Below are 22913 nucleotides of genomic sequence, written 5' to 3' on the forward strand. Positions count from 1 at the left end.
CAGCTAAGTACACACAAGCTCACAGCAGGGAGGGCACAAACACAGAGAAAATACATGACACATTGATGTACACGCACTCACACACATGTTCACACAAGAAAGAAAAAAAATGCACACACTTTCAACTACAAGAGCACCATACTGTGCACTCGAGAGGCCAACTTCCACCAAAGGCAGATCTATTTCTCTCCTCATCCACCTCCTCCTCACAAAACACTCCAAATCTTACAGTATGTCAACAACTGAAGTCTTTAAGAAGGAGGAGAACAGGTACTTCTTGTTCTTTTTTTCTATTTTAAATTTGGTTCAGACATTTTCATGTAAATAAATGTTTGTTCTGCTTCTACTGCAGATCAATACGACACAATTCTGATTCAGCTGTGTTGTGTTCATGAAAGCTTTTCCATTTGCTTTTCTAAAGACCCAGTGGACGTTGGACCTTTTCCTGGAAACATCCTCTTATGCACGGAACTGATGTGGTTCTGACAACAGGTTTGTACTGGGTAGATAGAAAAAGAACTGGGTAATTAGCATGAGCCACCATACAGTAGCTGAAGAGACAGGCCGAGACAGCAACAGAAAAAAAAAAGAACAAAGACTCAGATACAGCACAGCAATAATTACTTATTACGAAATATGTTACTAAATTTTCCTGTTTTGTCTTACCTCATCAAAATATCTGTATGTGCACATGGGCAATTAGTAAATGTCAGTAATACTTCTTGTGGTGGTAAATCTGGAGTTCACACCCTGCAGGCTGGTAAATGAGCTTTTCTCATGACCTGATGCGTTTTCTTTGCATCTCTATACCTTAAAGGGTGAGACAATAGATCTGCTACATTCAAAAGAACACTTGTATCTGAATGAAACAGCGAGGGGGAAATATCATATGATTTGGTCGGGCAGCCACCACGAGATTATTTGTCGTATCTATACATTTGATCTGTTTGGGGAAGGAAGTTTTGTTGAATGGCTCTTTGTGATCGACCACTATAGTTTACATCCTTGGCCTGCAGGGTGGGTGGGCAGAAACCCAATCAGATACGTTCAATCTAAAACTCAACAACGTTCAGGGGAATCATGTTCTTCTTTGTTTGAACACGAAAAATCTGATCCGTAGTGTGTTCCAATACAGGAAACACAGAATACGCCTTGCAATCAGATCTACCTACACTAACTGTGATGTGTCTTTTCATTACATCACAATGAGGGAGAAATGCTATATTCACCACACTGCCAAAATCTGTAATTGAGGATAATAACTCAGCGTTCTCAGTTTGGCCACACTTCTTTGATGTTCAAATTCACTAACATATTGTTACTGAAATGATTTGGGAACAACAGATGGTCTGACAAATTTTTATATTATGCAGCAATATTGTAACATACCTTGTTGTAGCGCTCCCAGTTGAGTTGTTGGGAATGATGGTGCCAAAAACAATAACGCCGGAGAAATCTGCTGTTTGGGTTTAATGTGCGAGGTTTACTAGTCTCTCTGTGACTGAGCCATTAGGTTGATTAAATATTAGATGCCACTGTTGCACTATGGGAGGGCAAAACTGTTAAAATCTTCTACCTGGGTATGTTATTTTATATAGAAATATGAGTATATATCATGATATAGGACATTTTCTGGGAATTCATTTTAGAAACTGTTTTTATAATATATAAATTGATTCTTTTTTTTTGTGGCTATTTCAGAAAATACTTGAAAAATCTAAGTAAAGTAAGTGAACTAAGTAAATGGTTTAACTAAATGCCTGAATGTTAACCAATTTCCATAATCTCACAATATACTTTAAATTCCACTACCTGTACATTACATTAATGGTATTGTATCCATACTAAGGCTGCAAATAATGATTATTTCATTACCAATTCATCTGCAGATTGTTTCCTTAATTAATTGATTAATCATTTTGTCTATAAAATGTTAGGAATTAGTGAAAAAGTCTTACTATAATTTTCCAGGGCCCAATGTGATGTATTTAAAATTTCGTTTAACAGAACAAAAGATATTCAGTTCACCATCATATATGGCAAAGAGAGGCATCACACCCTCCCAACTGAGAAGCTGGAACCAGCAAATGTTTGCTTGCTTTCATTTTTGCTTGAATAAATGACTAAAATGATTAATTGATTACCAAAATAGTTGCTGATTCATTTCTTGTTGATCACCTAATTGATTAATGCATTAATTGTTTCAGTTCTAGTCCATACGTCCCAGCTGACCCCCTTCTCACCACTTAATTGTGTTCTCCAGCAAGTATTTGATGCCAACAAAACTATGAAAAACTGAATCAGGCTTCTCACAGATCAGATCTTCATCTGACCACGGAGTTATCTGACTCCCAGCACGTGTCCAACCTACCGACACCTGTGACACAGAACCCAACCCAAAACCCTGATAGTAGATACCAGAGAGGGACGCATGCACAGCCCAGCTCATAGCATAGCATGTGTCCAACCTGAGGCGTTGTGTGTTTTCTGAGTAGCTGTGAATGTATGCATAACATTGAGAGGCTATATCAATGATATATGTTTGCTTGTGTGCACATACTTGCATGCCAGAGCGTTATTGTATATGAATGAATATTTGTGCACTTCTGTAAGCACATCATCTCGAATTTCCAGCTAACCATCACAATGCCATAAAAGACTGTCTAAAGCTTGTTATCTCTCGCACATATTTGTTATTCAAACGCCACCATAAAAACCCTCAGAGGTGGATAACGTTCCATCATCAACCAGGTAATAAAATACACTATTTGTCTTCTTATACATTTGGCTGCAATACAGGTGCACTCCTCTCTCTGTCCAGTTGAGAGATAGCTATCAGTTAAAAGGGTAACCAAAGCCTCTTCACTTGTCGCCCCCCCCCCTTTCTCTGCATTCAGCTCCTTATTACATCCCAACGTGAATCATATCTTCTTTTAGCTCTGTTTACTTGAGGCATATGGCAGGCCCACAGTAGCCCTTCCTGCTAGGGTTTTGTTACTGCACTCTTCCGACCACATCATATGATGACGATATGTAAGTACATTGGAACCTTGAGCTTAACTCATGATAGGGGCGGTTTTGTCTAAAAGAGGAAAGCAGCGGTCATTTCGAAAGACACGCAGGGCAAAAACAGTCTTGATGCTTCGATTGATTACAATCTCACCATCCACTCCCACACCCTCCTTGGATGTAATACAATGCATCCCAGGGAATGAATAACCGTTGCTAATGGCTATAAAAAGCTCTTGAGAATCGGCCAACGTTCTAGCCACTAAAATCGATATCTCCCCCAACCACAATCTTAATTTAATCTCAATATAGTGGCACAAGGAATTAAGGATGAAAAGTGGATGAGAAATTGCTCAGAACAGTCAGAACAGAATGGCAGACCTTGCTCCTTTTGGATTATCCTAAATTGACTGAAGCACTGTCACTACATCCTTGTACCTATACAAGGTTTGCACACTGAAACAGCATGCTAACTGGTTCAGACTGATTCATCCATACTAAAAATGTACTTCTAGTTGCTATTTGGTCAGGTGCTTTGGATAAAAATACTGCCATTCTTCCTCTTCCTCTGTCAGACTGACTCCTATCATTCGCAAAGGATTCCAAATAACAATCAATTAATTAAATGCATCTCCCCTGTGCTCTCCTCTTGCATTCAGTTGATGGTGTAGTCACAGCCCGGGCAGTATTTACTATAGTAATTAGCCTAGTGTTACAAGCATGGAAATAACCGTGATGAAGGAATAACTATCTGTCTGCCTCTAGGGTGGGACAGGCAATGAGTGCACTCAAAGAGAAAGTCACGCCTTATTATGCAAGTGGTTGAGGTAAGAAATACCGCCTCCCCAGGAAATTGAGGCCATGTCAGCTGCCTCTCACAGACAATCACCCTGAACAAGACTGAGATGCTGGTGTAAAGCGGAAATGAAAATAGCTGAAACCCCACAGTGGTCTCTTCTCCGTAATCAACATATCGCACAGTCCAGAATAAAATATTAAGTATTCTAACATTAAAAAAGTGGGGCATTATGAGTGGGAATAGGTGAGTGGGTTGCCCCTTAGAAAATTTAAATAACATGCTTGTACATAGTGCTAAATTGGTTTCTCTACTATTCTTAACAAAGCTTTTCCTATTCTTTCTTGAGCCTACAAAGCAAAACTGCAACTGCACCACATATGCTGTACAACGGTATGGCCAATATGTACCACTAGAAGCATGTAAGATCACGGAAGCCATAAAAATCAGAATTCCAGTTATGTACTAAGTCCTATAGTAGTTCTAATATAGAATGTATTTCAAACCTGATATATTTCAAACCTTTCAATCCTTAATTGCTCAGCTGTCACAGTTTTTTCTGGCTCTAGAGCTTGCTTTATTGAGTTTTTTTTTTATGCATGCTTGTGTGCTTGTGAGGGCATGCAGGTGCATGTACGAAGTGCTTAAACATGTGTTTATTACACCGATTATCCAATTATTGGTAACCATATCCTCATTCTGCACAGTGTTGTAATGGAATCAAATATCTTTGTTCAGTAGTCGGTGCTATCTTCTATGACTGTTCATTTACTAAAGTCTAGGTCACGCAGAGTCAGGCAGCTTGACTAACACAAAAGCACACACACACAGACAAACACACTAAGTCCTTCACCTGTTAATGTGTGAAACAAATGGCTGCAGCAGTGCCAGTGTGAACACACCACCATGTCCCATCTTATCGTCTGGCTGCATGAAAACCTGTTTGTTCTAGATAGAGTCTGCAACAATCAACCAGTCAGCTAGAGGGAATTCAGCTGGCCCTGGATGACTGCACCTCACAGGACTGAACGGGGACACTAATCCAACACAGCACAGAGGAAGGATGAAGATCAAAGTCAGGTACAGACTGTATGACAACAACAGACCTACACCACAGGATCAACTCAACACTCCAAACTCCCAATCTTATCTAGGTCAGAGCTGCACCTCCAAAGACTCATCCCACCTCCTTTCCTTGCCATCTGATTTCTTTGTTGTCATGTGTGGTGATGTAACATACTGTAACTTTGCAGTGTAAACCCAAGATGGAGACCAGGTAAGGGAGCCATGTGCTGAAAACACTCAGACAATAGCAACACTACTCTCTCTAATAACTGAGTCACTGAGGAGGAACTAAAAAATATTGCTCCAAAACATAGAATTCCCAATTTTATTAACCGTTAAATACAAGTTTAAAAGCAACTGAAGAATATGACAATCACCTGATATTGATATAAGTTAAAAACAAAATACAAGATATCACTTAAAGAAAGAAAATTAGTTGTTCAAAGTTGTAAAAAGAGCCAGCATGTAAATGAGATAGTGGGTCTAGATAGTCTTACCTGCCATCTTGTGTTCCTATCTAGTTACCAGGCTAGCATTACTAGATGCACCCCGTGTAAACTCACGTGTACTCTGACACAAAGACACAGAAGGAGAAAGAGGGGGTGATTAGAGAATTGGCCGCTTTTTGTTTTTCCTACCTGTCGAACAGCTGAGAGCAGCAGCTTAAAGCCTTTAGGCAAACAGGATTTGATACTGAGAAAACACAAATGTTCTAATAACCTCTTCCAAAAACAGGAATAATTCTCTGTGATGATGTCTGACCAGTTTTGACTCATCAAACCATCTTCTGAGGAGCTGGGCACATAGCCATGCCTCCTCTCTCAGACTCCAAACCAAATTAAATAATCAGGGGTTCAATTGCTGTATAATACTACAATCAATAAACAGAGGATTTGTCGGTTATTTGGATGAAAATAAACAGATCCAACAAGAAACAAAAAAAGCGAATTTATCAGTGAAACAGTTGAGATGATCTCAGATTAGTTGAGGATGGGAGTAGATCAAAAGACTCAGCGTTTCACTATGCAGCTGCTGCACTGCCCAATCAAACCAAACTACTCAGAGACAAAAATACGTCTCATTGCAGAATTTGCAGTTTCTACACACACCAATTTATGCAGGAGTGCATTCATACACAAACAAAACACTAGCTCAAATGCATGCACATAATCTCACACACCTTCAGAAACCCAGAACCAATCACCTCCTGAATAATCCACTCAGCACAGAAATCAAAACCTTAACAAGTTTAGAAAAGCAAAGAGACTTTTTAACAAATAACATATAAAAAGCCCCCAGTAGACTGTGATGAATGAATACTGTGAACATTATCAGAGTAGGGAATGAATGAATACATTATCATGCAAGGCACAATTTCTCTTTTCCTGCCTCACAGCTTGTCTGTCTTCCAGCCTATCAACCTGCTTGCCTGATTACCTGCCCACATACAGAGCATCTTTTGTCCACATTAAAGGGGCATGAATGGAGGTGAGGTGAAATATTATTTTTTTTCACAAGAATTCATTTTGAGAGGATGTGTTGAGTTCCTTTCTTCGTATGTCTCGAAACCTTGCTGCCTGCCTACCTTGCTAACAGTCCAGCCTCTTTCTATTACTTTTTTTACTCTACCTGTCTACTTAAATATCCCAGTTACCTGTGTGAGTCTGTGCATTCCTCCATGCCCAATAACTCTGACTCTCTGCTTCTTCTGAATATCTCCATAATTGTCTGTCTGTTAGCCATTTTTCCAGTGTATCTCTTTCCCTAAATGCTTCCTCCTGTCTCCGGAAAATTGAATTAATTTACCAGTTTGCATTAAAAAATATGTTTTGTAAGAAACATACTGATATTTGCAAACTGTTCAATGCCAATGCAAAATGTTCATACTGGAAGTATGTATATGTATGTATATATGAGACCTCCACCAGCAGCCTGGTCAGCTTAGCACAAAAACTGGAGACAGTGGAAACAGCTAGTAACAAAATCTGCCTAACAGCACCTCAAAAGGCTCACTAATGATTAACCCACGATGTCCTTTTTGTTTAACCTGTACACAAACCAGAGCATAAAAATGACACCTTGTGGTTTTAGAGGGTGTGGTGTACAGGGCACAGTAACTTCCATAGTTTCTGCTCCAGGACGTTACTCCAAGAAATAGAAGAACATAACCCCTGTAATACCACAACATGTTGTTTTTACACTTCACTTTTTGTAAAGATTAAACAAATCTGATTTTGTTAATTTTGTTACCTCTGGACAGAGCCAGGTTAGCTGTTTCCCCCTATTTACTCTTTTTGCAAGGCTGAGCTAACCAGCTGCTGGCTGTAACTTCATATTTACCATACAGAGTGGTATTGATCTTCTCATCTAACGCTTAGCAAGAAAGGAATAAGCATATTATCCAAAATGTTGAACTATTCCTTTAGCATTTTAAAGTTATGTTTAGGCAACTAAAGGGGCTTGGTTAAGGCTTAAATCATGGTCTTGGCTAAATAGCTGACTTGCAGCATTAGACGTTTTGAAACGAGAGTGCGTTGACGTTTTCACTACACCAAAACTACAATTCATTTTAGTGTTGTTGTTCTAGTTTTAGCCTAAACCTAACAACACGTGATACACACAACATGATCCCTCAACTTCATGTCAAAGTCCTGGGCTTTGAAAATTCAACCATTCACCTTGACCTCCTTTTCGTGACTTCTGTGCAGAATAAGGTTGTTATCTTTCCCGGATTGTAAAAACGTTTTCAGTAAATACAGTTCAGGCAACAGTTACATTTCTTCCATGAGGTATTTGGCAAAGAAAATTTAAAGTATTTAAATGTATTTCCTTGGAGATAGGGTTGCCTTTCTACCTGTCTACCTGTCTGCTAGTCTCCATTTGCCTATCAAGCTTTCTTCCTAGCAGTGTCAACTCAGGCTGCTGTCACACCATACATTTAATCAGTCCAGCAGCCCTGGCTACACTGAGCTGTCTCCCTGTACTGACTGAATTGTGTGCATGAATGTGTGTGTGTGTGTGTGTGTGTGTGTGTGTGTGTGTGTGTGTGTGTGTGTGTGTGTGTGTGTGTGTGTGTGTGTGTGTGTGTGCGTGTGTGTGCGTGCGTGTGTGTGTGTGTGTGAGTGGGCCTTTGTGAGGCCTCCACTCAGCAGAGTGATGATAAGTACTCCCAGCCCAGCGCTCCGCATGAGCTGATGGGCAGACAGGCCAAGAACACTGGGGGCCTTGTGGTTGGGCGTGTGTGCGCACATGTGTGTGTATTGTGGTGAAAAGAGGGAAGACAGTGGCTGGGGGACCGGAGTGTGTGCATGGTGTGTGAGCCTGTGTGTGTTTCTTTTTTCACCAGCCACGCCACCAGGCCATGCCACATGGCAGCAATTTGTTCATTAGCTATGTCATAAATGTACACACACACAGAGGTAATATTGTTCTGAGTCCTGCCTGATTGGATTCTGAAATAGAGGACCCTCAGGGGAATCACTTGTAGTCTGCCAGCCACTGTGACCGGGAAAAAACTGATTTCTAAACAAGGTTTGAAGCAACTCTGAAGACACACATGTAGCCTGTATTTTTCTATTTGCTGTAAGAAAAACTGTGACTATACAGCAAAAATAATGTTACTTGTGTGAGGTTTTGGACATTAGTGACTAAATTGTTTTGATTGCAAGTCTTTCATTATTACATTTCATGTTTGTGTGTCAGAATAACCACAGGTCATTGTAAAGATTTACCAGTCACCTGGAAATAATTATTATTCACCCAGGGCCAATTGCAGAAATCTATCATCATCAGTGCGTCAGATGAGCCAGGGATGGTTGTTACAAATTACCTGCTGTCTAGGATATCCGTCGCTGCTTGTTTGAGCTTAGCTCGTCCTGCCAGGTTTAGGGCCAGCTAAATGTTGCATCACAGGATAGTAAGCAATATTAGATTGTGTGAAACTATATCCCCGCTGACAGATAATTTGAACAGAAATGTTGCTGTGGAGGAAATCCAGAAACATGGCTAATAAACTAAATCTGTCTAGCCTTGTTTGGCCCGCGTGTGGAAAACAGCAGTGGGGCTTTGGAAGAAGAAGCCGCTTGTTCCACATTCGGCGAGGCTTATAGCCTCTGGGAGAGTATGACTGCTGCTCTGCCATGAGCATACAGATCACCTTACACACTGGCTTTCCTCTGCTTTGATGACTGATGCACACACACACACACACACACACACACACACACACACATGCATGTCCACACACACACACACACACACACACACACACACACAAACACACACACACAGCCCTGCATGCCTGCTTCCACAGATACTCAGGAGCATTAAGACACCAGATTTGCACACACAGACACGCACTCACACACACCTTTACCCCATCCCCCACCTGGATTAATTCACCTGCTGCACCTGAGAATGCGACCGCTATGATGTCACCTGCAATTGCATCAAAGGCACAAAAGCCCCTCGGTGGCATCAGCACAAAGACCAAACACACCCTCTCACTTCCTCCTTTGTCGTTATCTCCCTTAATGGCAATTCCCCTGCAGATAGTCCATACACGGTGAAGGGAGAATTACACAGTGTACTCTACAATCAGGTATTCCTGCGTTCATGCCCATTGACACTCACTATGTGCACCACTGTAACACTGACAGGCTTTCTTCCCTTCCCTCGTACTTACATTTAAAAAAAAACTGCCCTGTTGCATGAATATGTGTGTGCTTACATGTGTCTTCTGTGTGTGTATGAGTGAATTTGTATGTGTAATTGTGTACACGCATTTGAGTGAAAGGTGGTTGTGTTTGCTGAGAATCCCATGATTACAGCGCTGCCGTTTGCCTATTTTCCAGCATTTGCAAGCTCCCATTGCAAATGCTCAAAGGCAGGGTATGATGTGAGGAGACAAGGCGAAAATACAACCACCACATTAGTGCATGGTTAGCCATTAAAAGACCTAAATGAGATTATGAGGTCATATGGGAGGTACAAAGTCTACAGCCAAAACAAGAACTGCTTCTCTGAAAGTAGCAGCGCAGGTTCGGTACTCCTTCTGCGCAGAGGGAAGAAAAATCTAAATTCGGAGGAAGGTAGAGAGAAAGAAAACAGGACAGGAAAAAGGAAGAAACAGAGAAAGACAGATAGATAAATACAAAGAGACAGAGATAGAGAGACATGGCTTGATAGCAAGAAGTATTCCCTGCTTTGGAAATTTCCATAGTGGTCCATTTCCGTTGTAATCCATCATTGAATAACACATGAATTCAGCATGATTAACCATCAAAACACCCAGCTGAGCATGAAACAGGAGGCCCTGGCTCACTTTCCATCTCAGCTCATTGGACAGCTTTTCCATTGTAAAGCAAGGTGAAATAACCGCCGTTCAATGTACTGTAACATACTGGAGATGCACCAGTCCCATGAGCATGCTGTTCACAAGATGATGCCTACTGTGAAAATATTCTTCCACTCTCTTTAGGAAGGCGAGAGCAGAGAGATGTACAGAGTTTATACAGTATATGTATGTGAGAGGGACTGAAAAGATGCATGCACAGAAGTAGATAGAGGGTTGACTGCTGAGATAAAAATGGAATCCATTTTGGTTCTTGAAGCATACTCATCCATGGTGTGAGGACGTGCTCTGTGTGCTAGCCTGCCATTGCTCTTTCAATCACTTCCCCTCTTTCCTCCTCTGCTCTGTTTCAATTGTTCTGCCTTCCCCTCACTATACTGTTTATATCATATCCTCCTTTCCTCCGTAGTCACACCTCTTTCTTCTCCTTTCCTTTCCTTTCCTTTCCTTTCCTTTCCTTTCCTTTCCTTCCCTTCCCTTCCCTTCCCTTCCCTTTCCTTTCCTTTCCTTTCCTTTCCTGCTCTCTCCTCCCCCTCTTCCTCTCACTTCTCCTCTCTCTAGGCGGCCAGGCACCCCAACACTGTCTCAGGTCCTGAAACTATGGCAACGGTATGAGAGAGAAAGCGCTCTCTATGATTAATAGATGAGAGATGCGGTGCCAATCGCTGGGGCCCAGGGAGGAGGGACAGATGCACTCGAACAACACCACGCAAACATGAGCGTATAGTCACAGCACACACACCGAGTACAAACACTCACCCCCCCACCACCACCGCCCACAACCAACACACACATACATTAACCACCCTCAGTGCTTAGTGGTACTACACACACAGAAAATGTGAAAGGACCTGACTTACACACCTCACAGAGACACATAGACACAGTGTGTTATAGGCAGAGTTAGGGCTAAAGGAGAAAAGGAAGAGGCGGCAGAGATTTCCTGATGCTTAACATCCACATGACACGAACCTCCTTATTGGCTGCCAACAAGCAACCTAACCACAGAAATAACCACAGCCACATGCGGATGCGGCCCTAATGAGTCTTAACAGACTGTGGCTGTGTCCATGAGTCACAACTGGCTGCTCTCACCTGTAAAAGCACAACAGCAGGACGGGAACTAGGACATAATATTTTTATGCTGCGTGCCACAATTTACATCATCTGATCTGTAGTACAAGACTTGGTTCTTTTCAAGGCCAGTCATTCATCCATCTCCCTGGCAATCACACAAAGCCCTGCTGCTTTTGGATTATCCCTGCAAATGCATTTCCTTTCCATTCCATTTGAGTAATGACAGGCAACCAAACTCAGCTGTGACAAAGGTATTACCACATGTTAATGTCGCATATATTAAGTATTTAAAATACTAAATTTCCATGAAAAGAAAACTGATTTTATAAGCGGGTTTTAAATGTTTTCATCTGGCACGCATGTGACAAAGTTTGGCTCCTCAACAATCTTCTCCTAGATGGACTGGCTATCACTTTCTAATTCACTTAATTTCTAACAACAAAGCTTTGCCAAGGACCAACAGCCAAAACACCAACAGACACTCAGCCAATTCTGCCACTGACTTGCGGCGCCCAGCCCAAAATAAGCCATTTGCTTGGTCCTTCATGCCTCTGGCTTTCTTGGCACACAAAACATGCTCAATCAATTATGTTAATGTAACGAGTATGAAAAATGTTTCACACATGGACGGTTAATTCAATGGATGCTCTGTAGAGTCATTTATAGTGAGCTGGAAGGGTTAAGGCTAAGTGGGAAAAAGCAGCCAGTTAGAACAACACAATGAAACTTGGAAAACTGGAACACAATGCATCCATGCATGTTGGTGTGAGAGACAGAGAGAGAACAAGGACCAACACGCTGAAGCATGTGATTAGTGAGTGATTACCTTTTCAATGAGCCATGCTGTGGATAGAGCACACTGGACCATGCTGCACGGTGAGATATATTAGATCCCCAAAGTAAACTGAAAATCATTTATCATCACCTATAAAAAGTGGGTGATATGTTCCAACTTAACTAGAAAGGATGGGGGTAGTGAGCAAATAAGCTGCTGGCTCTTTAGAAAATCAAATATATAAACAAAGGGGATACATGCATTTAGACACAGGTCTGCTGCCATCTCCTCTCAGCCTGTAGAAGAACATTCAGTATGTTTTCTTAGATAAAATGAAAAGGATTTTTTCAAATAATGAGTTCAACTTCAGAGGGTCCAGGAAATCATAACTAAAAAAATGACAGCGATGGAGCAGCAGATGGTTCTGTGGAAAAGTGTTTATACAGAGGGGGAGTTGTGTAATTTGTTATAGCAGGTTACAATGTCATTCTTTTTTTCACCTACTGAATTACAAAAGACTCCCACTAAATCTGAAGAGCCAACTTGGGCACTGCTAAAATCAGCAAATGTGCAATGTAACTTCTGTGATGGACAGTTCCGTCAAAATGCAAGCATCTTCGATTATGCTGACCTGTATTTCTAAAACAAAATGTGCTACATCATACACACAAGTTCATGATTATACTTTTTTAATGTTCCACTGCTAGAGCAGATTCAGCGTTAAGGCAGTGTAACTGAAGCAGCAGCAATTTAGAAAGATTTGAAATCTGGAAAATGGGTTAAGCATCAATAAATCACATGCAGATGAGAGGGCTTTGATGCTTTCTCACACTCTAATTGTTTAAAAAAAACAAAACACCAGCCCACACACCAAGGACGTGCATCAATAAGGCATGGCTTCTGTAAAATATGTATAAATACACACACTATTGAATGCTGGGTATTGACACTGACTGAATAGGGACCAGTGGTTAACAAGCAGCTGACCGGTCTCCTTGTTTATAACAGCAGGCCAATTCATTTGAACAGGAACAAAGCCATTTATCAATTATTCAGACCTACTATATTCAGGCTGCATCTGCATTTGTCCTTAACTGGCAAAGGTAAATACTAACTCTCTCTATGTCTTTTTTTCTCTCTCTCTGCCTCTCTCATCCTCCCTCCCTCTCTCTCACAAACACACACTCACACACAATGTGACAAATTCACATCAGTCCCACACAATGCCTTCCCCATTGTTACTGTTAGGGGATCGACGGATCAAACGCTCCACGGAGCATTGCTCCAAATACAAGCAACAACTCTGATTGCTCTGTTTATTCTGCCTTCCCGGGAAAAGAACAGGTAGGCTGTTGCCACAAAGGTAAATCATGCTGTAATTCACGAAAGCACCACATGTCAGTGTATAAAGTGTTAATAACAGGATTAGCACTCTGGTTCATGGTTTATATGGAACAGTGTGGTGGGATTTACGGCCCGTGCAACATCTCAAAAAAATGCCTCCAGGACATTTGAAAGCCTTGAGGCTAATGTTGTAGGAGGAGCAGCGGTGATATGTTAAAACATTCTGCTATTTCGCATTCAAGATCTCTGTGTAATCCTCAGAACAATATGTATCCTGATTGCGAAAAAAAAACAAAAACGCAAGGTAACAAGTGAAGAAACAAAACACGCATTGCACAGGAGTACCGAATATTTCCAGTGATTTCAGGAAAAACAGATGAAATACAACCCCCTTTCCAATCAGAGCTGGTGTGAAATAATTCTATATTTCTTCCTTTTTTTTTTTTTTTTTTAAGGTTGATACCACAATCATGTTTCCAAAACACAGTATGCTGCTGCTGAAAATCAGCTGACAGGAGGCACATTTTGCTGTAGGCATTCAGTAATCCTTAGGTTCACCCATTTCTATCATCACCCTTGCACACTTCCTAATCTATAACCTGCATTAGAGTTGCCGAATCCTTTTTCCATCTTTTCCCAGTGACTCTGGGGGCGGGGGGTCTTCCATACTGGGTGAGGAGAGGAGAGGAGAGGAGAGGAGAGGGAAACCACTGGGAGTGACTGGGTGTTGGCAGTCAGGCTGGTGGATGTGGTTTGTGAGGCCTCTAGCTCCTCTCCATGCTTGTTAAAGCAGCAGCAATTCATTTAACGGCAAATCCACTGTTAAGACCAGTGCGATTTTGTCTCCTGGTCAAAATTACAAACATTTGATTAATCTTTTGGACCCGAGTAATGGTGACCACTCCGCCCCCTTGCAGCTTGAAATCCCTGAACACACCCTAGCCAATGTGTGTGTGTGTAAAATAGAGAGAGGAAAGGTCTGACCTAAGAGCAATACAAATCTGCATGTAAAATGACTAATAAATTCACATCAAATCTCTGTCATTCAGGTTAGAGTTTTACAGAAAGAAAGAAAATCGAGAGAAGGACTGCAAACACCGGCTGCATTATTGGTCTAGATGTAAATTAATTCTGGTCGTGAAAATAAATGGCAAATGAAAATCCCATCATGCACTGTGATAATGGAGCAAGCACTTCAGTGTTTATACAATAAATCAGGCATGAATATGTTATTAGGCTCACATAACTACTGCAATTTTTCATTCCTTGTAGTGAATCTAAAACTGGTAGTTTCGTGGCTGTAGTCTTCTAACATCTTTAGAGAGTCAACGAGGTTGAAAGAAAAAGAAAAAAACACCGTTAGCCGGAGGACAACAGTCGGTCCGAGTCCTGCGAGTTGCCACAGGCACATTTCTTATTCGCCGTACCATGTACCTGCTACCCGGAATGATACTGACATTGTTTTGCGTGTGTCTTGGCTCAGTGTGGTCTGCAATAGGTCCTCTGACACTGACACTTATTTAATCTATACGGGCAAACATCCTAAAAGGGATTACGCACGAAATTTGGGGTCTGTTTATATCGGCAGAAGGTATTTGTCTTGCAGGAAAGCGTCGCAGCTCTCATTTGGATCGGAAAACAGGCGGTTTCCGATTTTTCTGTAACTTTCAAAAGGCTCCATAAATACGCGAAATCGCCCCGGGTTGATACAGTAGCCCCACTGAAGCTCGTGCACTTGTCGCCCGGCAGCCTGGCTGTACAGAAAAAAAACGAGCCTCGCGGGGCTGGAGAAAGGCTGGTACAGGCGATGAGCGCACCTAAAGTTTGAAATAAACAAAGAAATCTTACCTTCAGCTCATGGATGGGTATGCCGCGGAGTGGTTATACGGTTCTGCCTTTTAGTAATCCATGAGGTATGGCTCTCAAAGCAGTTCAGACGGGGCTCGTTTCAGAATAACAATACGAGCGCTACTTTTTCTCTTGCGCTTCTTTTTGTTACATGCCGCGCTCAAATCACACCTCTTCAAATCGGAATATCCATCGGAAATCCACGCCGGAGAGCAAAAAAAAAAAGAACCCGATGTGTTGGCTCTTAAACTCCCCTCAGGCAAGCTGAATGGATGGAACCAGCCGGGTGTCCCAGAACTAGCTACGGAGCTGAACGCAGTCCCTTCCACAGAAGCCGACGGTCATCCTATTTGGAGATGAAGCTTCTTACCAGACTGGAGCTGAGCGCAGCGAGCCCAGCTGTCACCCACCCGCTACACACACACACACACACACACGCGCGCGCGCGCACACACACACACTCACACACATGCATAGGGAGGAGCTACGTCCCTGGAACGGGAGCTATTGTGTCAATGGGTGCCAGTTATGGACAACTGTATTTCTATTTTTACGCAGCGGCATTTCATAAGAATGCGAGTTGGAGAAGGAGAAAGCCTAAGCGCTATTTACGCAGGAGAGGGAAAAAGGAAAGCAAAATATGGAGAGGTTACTTAGAAATTCAGATAAGATTAACTGGCGTTTTATAGCCATGCAGGCTGGTCTGCTGGCTCTGTCATGCAAACTGTCACTGGTCATTTCACTGGTATGTTTTAGACACAATAAAGATGCAGGTCATCCTTCCTTCTATTCTTCCTTTTTTTGTTTTTTTGTTTTTTTGCTCACAGCTCATGCAAGTGTGACCAGGTTCAGAGCCTGTCTTGTCTCTTGTCTCTTGGAGACGCAGGACCGCCCTTCCCTCCCGTGTCGCCCCCCGTCCCGGGCAGGCACGCGCGCACGCACACAGAAACACATGATTTGCAGTCACTGGGTTTTTACAAATGGCCCGTCACTTTCCTTGTCCCCGATCTCATCAGAACGGGGCCATCAGGTAAAGTCTGAAAGCCAATGGCAAAGTTCGAAAGTGTGCTCCACATACTCTCTCGCTTTCCTCGCACCAAGCCAAACCCCTCAACGTCAGTTTGTCAGATTAAAAGCTGCGAGCCTGCCACAAAACACAAACGTAACTACTTGCACATGCTCGCGGACACAAACGCACATTATGTTACAGTGCGTAAACACCTGCGTGGAGATCTAGATCGTATATAGATATATAGTATAAGCTCCGGAGGGACACAGCTAATGTGTGTGAGGCTTTGGACTTATCATTATTTAATAACAGGCCACCTGTGAAAACAGTAGCGAGCGCGTGTGTGTGTGCGCGTGTGCGTGTGTGTGCTCCTGAGTAGTGGCCTGTCAGGGCGCTATTGCTGTCAAAATACTAGTACGGTGCTGCCTCCACAGGCTCGATGTCAAACACTACACCGTTGCTCTTTAGTGCGAAGTAACGCGCCCGTGCCCGCTAACCCCTTCCCTCATCTGTTTTCACTTAATTTGCTGTAGAAGCAAAACTCGTTTACCGTCATGCAACTGAACCATCACGCAGGGCCGTGCACATGAGGGAGAAAACATAATAGCTCTGTTGTTTTTTCTGTCATTCCCTGGAGCAGATTTGGATCCGGTTTGTTTAAACACGACTTATTATAAACAGACTAGAGTTCAAATATTGTCGTGGCATATGCAAATACGCGCACTTCCTTGGCAATTAACCGCTTGGAGTGCATCCACATATCATACATCTCATTTTACGGTACAATGTACAGTAGGCTTGTTAAAGCTCATTAAAATTCTGTGTGAGAGATGTGTGTGTGTGTGTGTGTGTGTGTGTGTGTGTGTGTGTGTGCGAGTTCCCTTCGTGCTGTTGACACACGCAGGTGAATCATTACGGATACTATACACAAAATCAGATGGAGAAAAAAGCGTTTTGATGTGCTAACATCAATAGTCATGCAAATGCTGCAAGCCTCTAACCAAAACAAACTCCATACAGCCCCTATCTCACACACTCTTACTCCATCTTTACATTCTTTCGTCTCTGCCTCTCTATCTCACTCGCTCTCCGCCGCTTCTCTCACGCGCACTTTTTTTTTCTTTTTTTTTTTGACGTGCAAGTGTTGCAAAGTGTGGGAGGCGGGGTGTAAGCCAAGCTCCGTAGTGTCACGATGCACACCGGTTAATTTGAACTCTGGAAACATGCCCGCGTCAGAGTTTATCTCACTTGTCTCGCTAAAGTTGTCCCTGGCACAATAGGAGTCCGGCTGAATTAGAGCAACCGTCACAGGCAGCAGGCACACACTCGCTATTCTTCAGGGACTCGGCTCAGCTCCCATGCTCCCATGTACAGCTAATTTATCTACTTTAGATACAGTTAGATGCTTCCAGTGGAAGTCCAGGGGTTTGCGAACCTATGTGGCCGGGCCATATGATAAATGTCAGGGGTTGGGAAGAAGAAAGAAAAGATTCTACTACACAAAGTATTCTTTTAAAAATTTTGTCTACTGTTTGCTTTTTCTTAAAATGTTGGATGATTTTTGCTTACTTGGTCCTCAAACACATTTTGAGAATGTGATACTGAGAACACAATCTGAGAAGTTTAGAGGGGAAATATCTCCATTTGATGGAACTGCTAAGTAGACACTGCTTTTTTACAAGGGGTCACAACCCACAAAGGCTGAGAATCACTAGTTTAATCTTTAACAGTCTATTGTATTTCATATAAAATCTCAGAATGGAAAGTAACTAGTAAGCGGCTGTCAAATAAATGCAGTGGAGTAAAAAGTGCTTTTTTTCTCTTTGTAGATATATTAAGTGGCATAAAATAGAAATATTCAAGTAAAGCACTGTGTAAGTAACTCAAAATTGTACTTAAGTACAGTATTTGAGTAAATTTACTTGGTTACTTTTCACACCTGACCCACAATCAGTTGTATCCAAATTGTTATATAAAACGTAGAGACTCACACTAAACTATGCTGCACCACAATTGCAAATGTTGAAATATGCTCAAAGGTTCATGCCCGTATGTATTGATTTATACATATACGTAAGCACCACTCTTACACCCATATACACTGTGACAACAACATTTAGTACACCCGTGGTGGAAGCAGTATTCGGGTACCCTAGAAGAAACACTACTCTGTATAAATACTCCCATTAAAAGTGAAAGTTCGGCATTCAAAATTGTACTTAAGTAAAAGTAAGGAAGTATTATCAGCTAGACATTCTGGATGTATCAAGAGTAATTATAAAGAGTTGTGCTTTTCATACCATTATGCATCATTTCTGGTCATTTGTTATCACAGGTGCTTGTGTGAGCAGCATTTAAATGTTATAGCTGGTTTAGTAGAGCCAACTTAGCAACTTTATGTACTGTGGGGTAGCTAAATCTTTAAAATGCAACATATTTAATGAGATGGTTGTATGTTTTGTTAAAGCTACAAGGAAGTTATTAACTATAGCAGGGAAACAAATGTCGTGAGGTCAAAAGTGCAATACCTCCCTCGAATCAGCCACATCATTAGAATCAGTTACCAGTTTTAATGTTGCGGCTGTAAAAATTAGCATATAATGGAAATACTCGAGTAAAGAACAAACACAAACAAAATTTCACTTAAGTACTGGGTTTGAGGAAAACGTACCCATGTAACATCCTAACGCTGAATACCCATAAGTTAATGAGACATATTTAAACACAGTCAGAATCACCAGTGTCCACACAAGTTAAAACATGAATAGGTCTAAAACCTACTTAGCTTGTTAAGAAAAATAAAAAGCCACACAGACAGTCTGTTATGTATCTGTGGGACTCGTCCAGGTGTGGGGTCTCACCCTGCTGGACTCACCCGAGTTTTGTTGTGCCTCCATATATCACATTATGATGAAGGTGGTAGGATGTCTGCTTGAAGCCTGCAGAGCTTTGCGTGTTACGCTGGACCGGCAGCGGAGCAACCTCTTGTTCACACTGCCTCTGCTGCTGCTGCCGGAGTCCTAATGGCTGCGGCTCACCTGTGGATCACACAGACAGCTGAGAAAGGAACAGAACCCATTTACAGTGGTAACTGCCATTGTACTGTTGCGGGCCAATCACTGAATCTGTCTGCTAGCTCCCCTCGTAGTGCTTTAATGGGCATTGCAGCCTCTTTATTATCCCCAAAGGGTGTGAGGTGGAAAAGAGCTAATGTGTAGTTACATCCAAAACTTGTGGCTTACATACCGCCGATTTCTAAACCTCTTCATATCTGACTTCTGGGAGCGCGGCATCTGCATATGGATTCGTAGCGTAGACTGCATTCTGCCGTTTCTGTCATCTCATAATTGATATTCATTTAAGGATCATGCTGAAAACAGACAGGAAAGCAGGGATTACAATGATCTAGTCTAACACTGGTAAACAACTACAGGCTTCTGGGTTTTTGTAAACACTATTCAGGCTCAGAGCAGTGTATTATGAGTCTGCAGCGTTTTCAGGAGCAGAAGAGGGACCAAAACACTCTATTAAAGTAAAAGTAGTCATCCTTTGCTAGATGTTTAATTTAGTACAGCCACAGCAACGTAAAAGTCAACTTCAGATTCTTCTTACTGAAACTTTGACGGTTCACTGTGCTGAGCACCAGGTCAGTTTATCATCAGGACAGATTTTGATTGATTTTAGTCTGCTGGTATGGATGGTAATTACATACTTCCATCTTTGTAGTAAACAATTAATTATAATTAGATGTTCCCCCCAGAATAATATGTATCAAAAGACTTAATTTATAAAATATTATAAAACTATTTATAAAACTTTAAATAATAATAATAATAATAACAATATTTACATGTATTTCTAGTTTGTCTGTGGTATTGTCCTGAGAAATATAGTGTATTATTTCAGAAATCTCAGTTTTCTCATGACTTCAACAGATAGTTTGTATAAAAGTTTGAGACTGCCCCAGACATTTTAAGAAATTTCTATATAAAGGTACTGTTCGTGAAATATTAACAAAACTTCCTGGTCATTGCAAGGCACTGTAGAGCAGGTAGGATGAATAAAATTAAAGTATGCTGTGTTATTTATAAACGAAATATTAACCCACACATAGTCTCACAATCAGCTTTTCATCAAACTGCACAGAACATAGGGAAATAAAATGTACACCACTGTTTTCAACAGTTAGACATTTTGCTCAGCAGTCCACTCAGGTCTCCCAGCTGTATTTTAGGCACTTACGCTTGATAGAGAGAAATTATTTAGCTGTTGTCACTGTACATTTTTCACCCCAATACCCCCGAGTCTGATTCTAGCAGAGGTTCATCAAACCATATTAAAACTGAACTATTATATAAACTGAACTCTAGAAAGTTTACAATATGAATTCATAGATGTTTAAACAGCAAAAACTGAAGTTTTTACAGGATGTGTGTTTCTAACATGGGCCACACTTTGGAAAGAACTATTGTACTGCAGTAACCGAAGCCAAATCAGTTTGATTAGCGACATTATAAGAGAACTATCATAACACCAGGTAACAGATAGATGACCAGCTTTACATGCAAAATAGCCTATTGACACCATCCACTTCTGTCTGCATAGTCGATACTTGTGTCACAAGTAAAAAAAACAAAAAAACAAACAAACAAAAACTGAATTAAATTAAGAATTTGTTGGCAGATATTCCCACATGTGTGTTTGTGTGTTTGTGTTTACTGTACATCTGATATGTCATCTCCTCCTTGTGAGCTAACTGTTAAGCACCTCAATATCAAGAGCAGAATTCAGCAGATCCTTGATAACAGAGTGTCGGTTTCTACACAAAGGCAGGGGGGAAAAAAACTGAATAAACTGTTGCCCCTGAACAGCTGAATAATCTTTAGTAGATGTCTGATAGTAATCGCAAACAGGGAGATGTTGATCACACTCCGACTGATATGCAGTATGCACACACATATATGTAATATGCATGTATGTGTGCAAGTATGCACACACGCGCACACAAACACACACACATATATATACATGTGTGTGTGTGTGCGCGTGTGTGCATACTTGCACACATACATGCATATTATATAAATTATATATATGTGTATATGTGTGTATTATCGTATATTATGCATATTTGTTTTGATAGTTTTGATAGTTATGTATTATGATAATTAGTAGACAGTAAACGGTAAGTATTACAGGATATAAGAATCAGTCAGTGTCACAGGAAGAGCATTCACAATTTTAGCACCATCCAACTGGCAAGTAGCACTTTCACACAATTTTAATTGGTCTCCAAGAAAATTCGAGTTAGCGGAATCTCTTTTTTTTTTAACTCCATCGGCACTACCTGTTAAAGCACTGCTGCTGATAGCAAAAGGTTTTGGATAACGTATTTGTATTCAGAAGGATTGACTGCTCTTAAATTCTCATAAAGATACATTCTCATCAGCCACTTATCTCTTTTGTTGCCTCTAAACACTGACATGAATAGGCAACAAGTAGGCAGTGTCTGCATGTCTGAATGTTCATTAACGTTTTTAATGATCTTAAAACCTGCTGGCATTGACTTTATGCTGCTACATTGTTGCCTATTGGCAACTAGAAGTGTCCTGCTTTATTTGACTACGTTTATTTAGTCAAATAAATTTATTTAACTAGGCATTTCTAAACCAACAGAGGTGCAATTATCTGTAAGCCATGCTCTCGGCTACTATAAGTGAATATGCTGTAATAAGAATTTATGATGATATAACACAGGGTTAATTGTATTCGCACTTACTCAAAAACTGTTCTGTCCTGTCGTCAATATGAAGTCAATAGCTGCCAAAAATATTAAAATTGTTATAAGAAATTTTCTCTGACTGTAAGCCATACGCATCTATGTCAGCATATACTGTATATCCCAAAAATGTGTGTGTGTGTGCTTACGTGTAATGGCAAAATGATGTAAAGCATGGCTGAGTAAGGTACAGTAAGCAAAGTACTGTAAGACAGACTATTCACACACACACACACACACACACACACACACACACACACACACACACACACACACACACACACACACACACACACACACACACACACACACACACACACGCAATACCAACCTGCTGGGCCTCACCCCAGCCAGCTTCAGTTTCCTCTGTGCATCCAGGTTTGCATGAAAGCCATGAATAAGTCAGCATTTCTGCATGATAGGTCTGTAACTAGGAGTGACAGTTAGAGAGCATAGTCTTCATAATCTTGGAGGGGACATGGTGTGCATGTGTGTCTGTGTGTGCATGTTGAGAGGGTGTCTGCTGGTGCATGTGAGCCTGTGTCCTCCCCCTCCCTCATCTACCTCACAAATGGACATCATGCTGCTGATAATGTCTGAGGGAGAGAAGGAGAAAGGTTGTTGACGTCATGTGCAAATGGAGCTGTAGGGTGGAGAGGGAATACTACTGCGGGTCCAGGTAAACAAAATGGGTCATCACATAACCAAACAGCAACACGTTTATTTTCATTTATCTATGATAAAATATTCTAAACTTGAGGTTGACTTACTAAATTTTTTCCAGATATTTTTGAACAGATCCCGCTGCCTTTTTCAGCAAATGGAACTTGTTTAGGTTTCATCACATAACCTAAGTGA

General features: G+C 41.3%; 1 protein-coding gene across 2 annotated transcripts in view; it reads right to left on the reverse strand.

Moving 5' to 3' along the window:
- sema6a (sema domain, transmembrane domain (TM), and cytoplasmic domain, (semaphorin) 6A) overlaps positions 1 to 15617 on the reverse strand; it is a 105373-nt gene extending 89756 nt beyond the window's left edge. For both annotated transcript variants that reach the window (XM_040155494.1, XM_040155493.1), the window contains exon 1: positions 15268 to 15617. The gene's annotated coding sequence lies outside the window, so the exon portion shown is untranslated. The remainder of the gene's footprint in view (positions 1 to 15267) is intronic.
- Between the last annotated feature and the right edge of the window lie 7296 nt (positions 15618 to 22913).

The sequence above is a fragment of the Xiphias gladius genome, chromosome 19 (assembly GCF_016859285.1).
Source record: "Xiphias gladius isolate SHS-SW01 ecotype Sanya breed wild chromosome 19, ASM1685928v1, whole genome shotgun sequence".
In the NCBI taxonomy this organism is placed as follows: Eukaryota; Metazoa; Chordata; class Actinopteri; order Istiophoriformes; family Xiphiidae; genus Xiphias; species Xiphias gladius.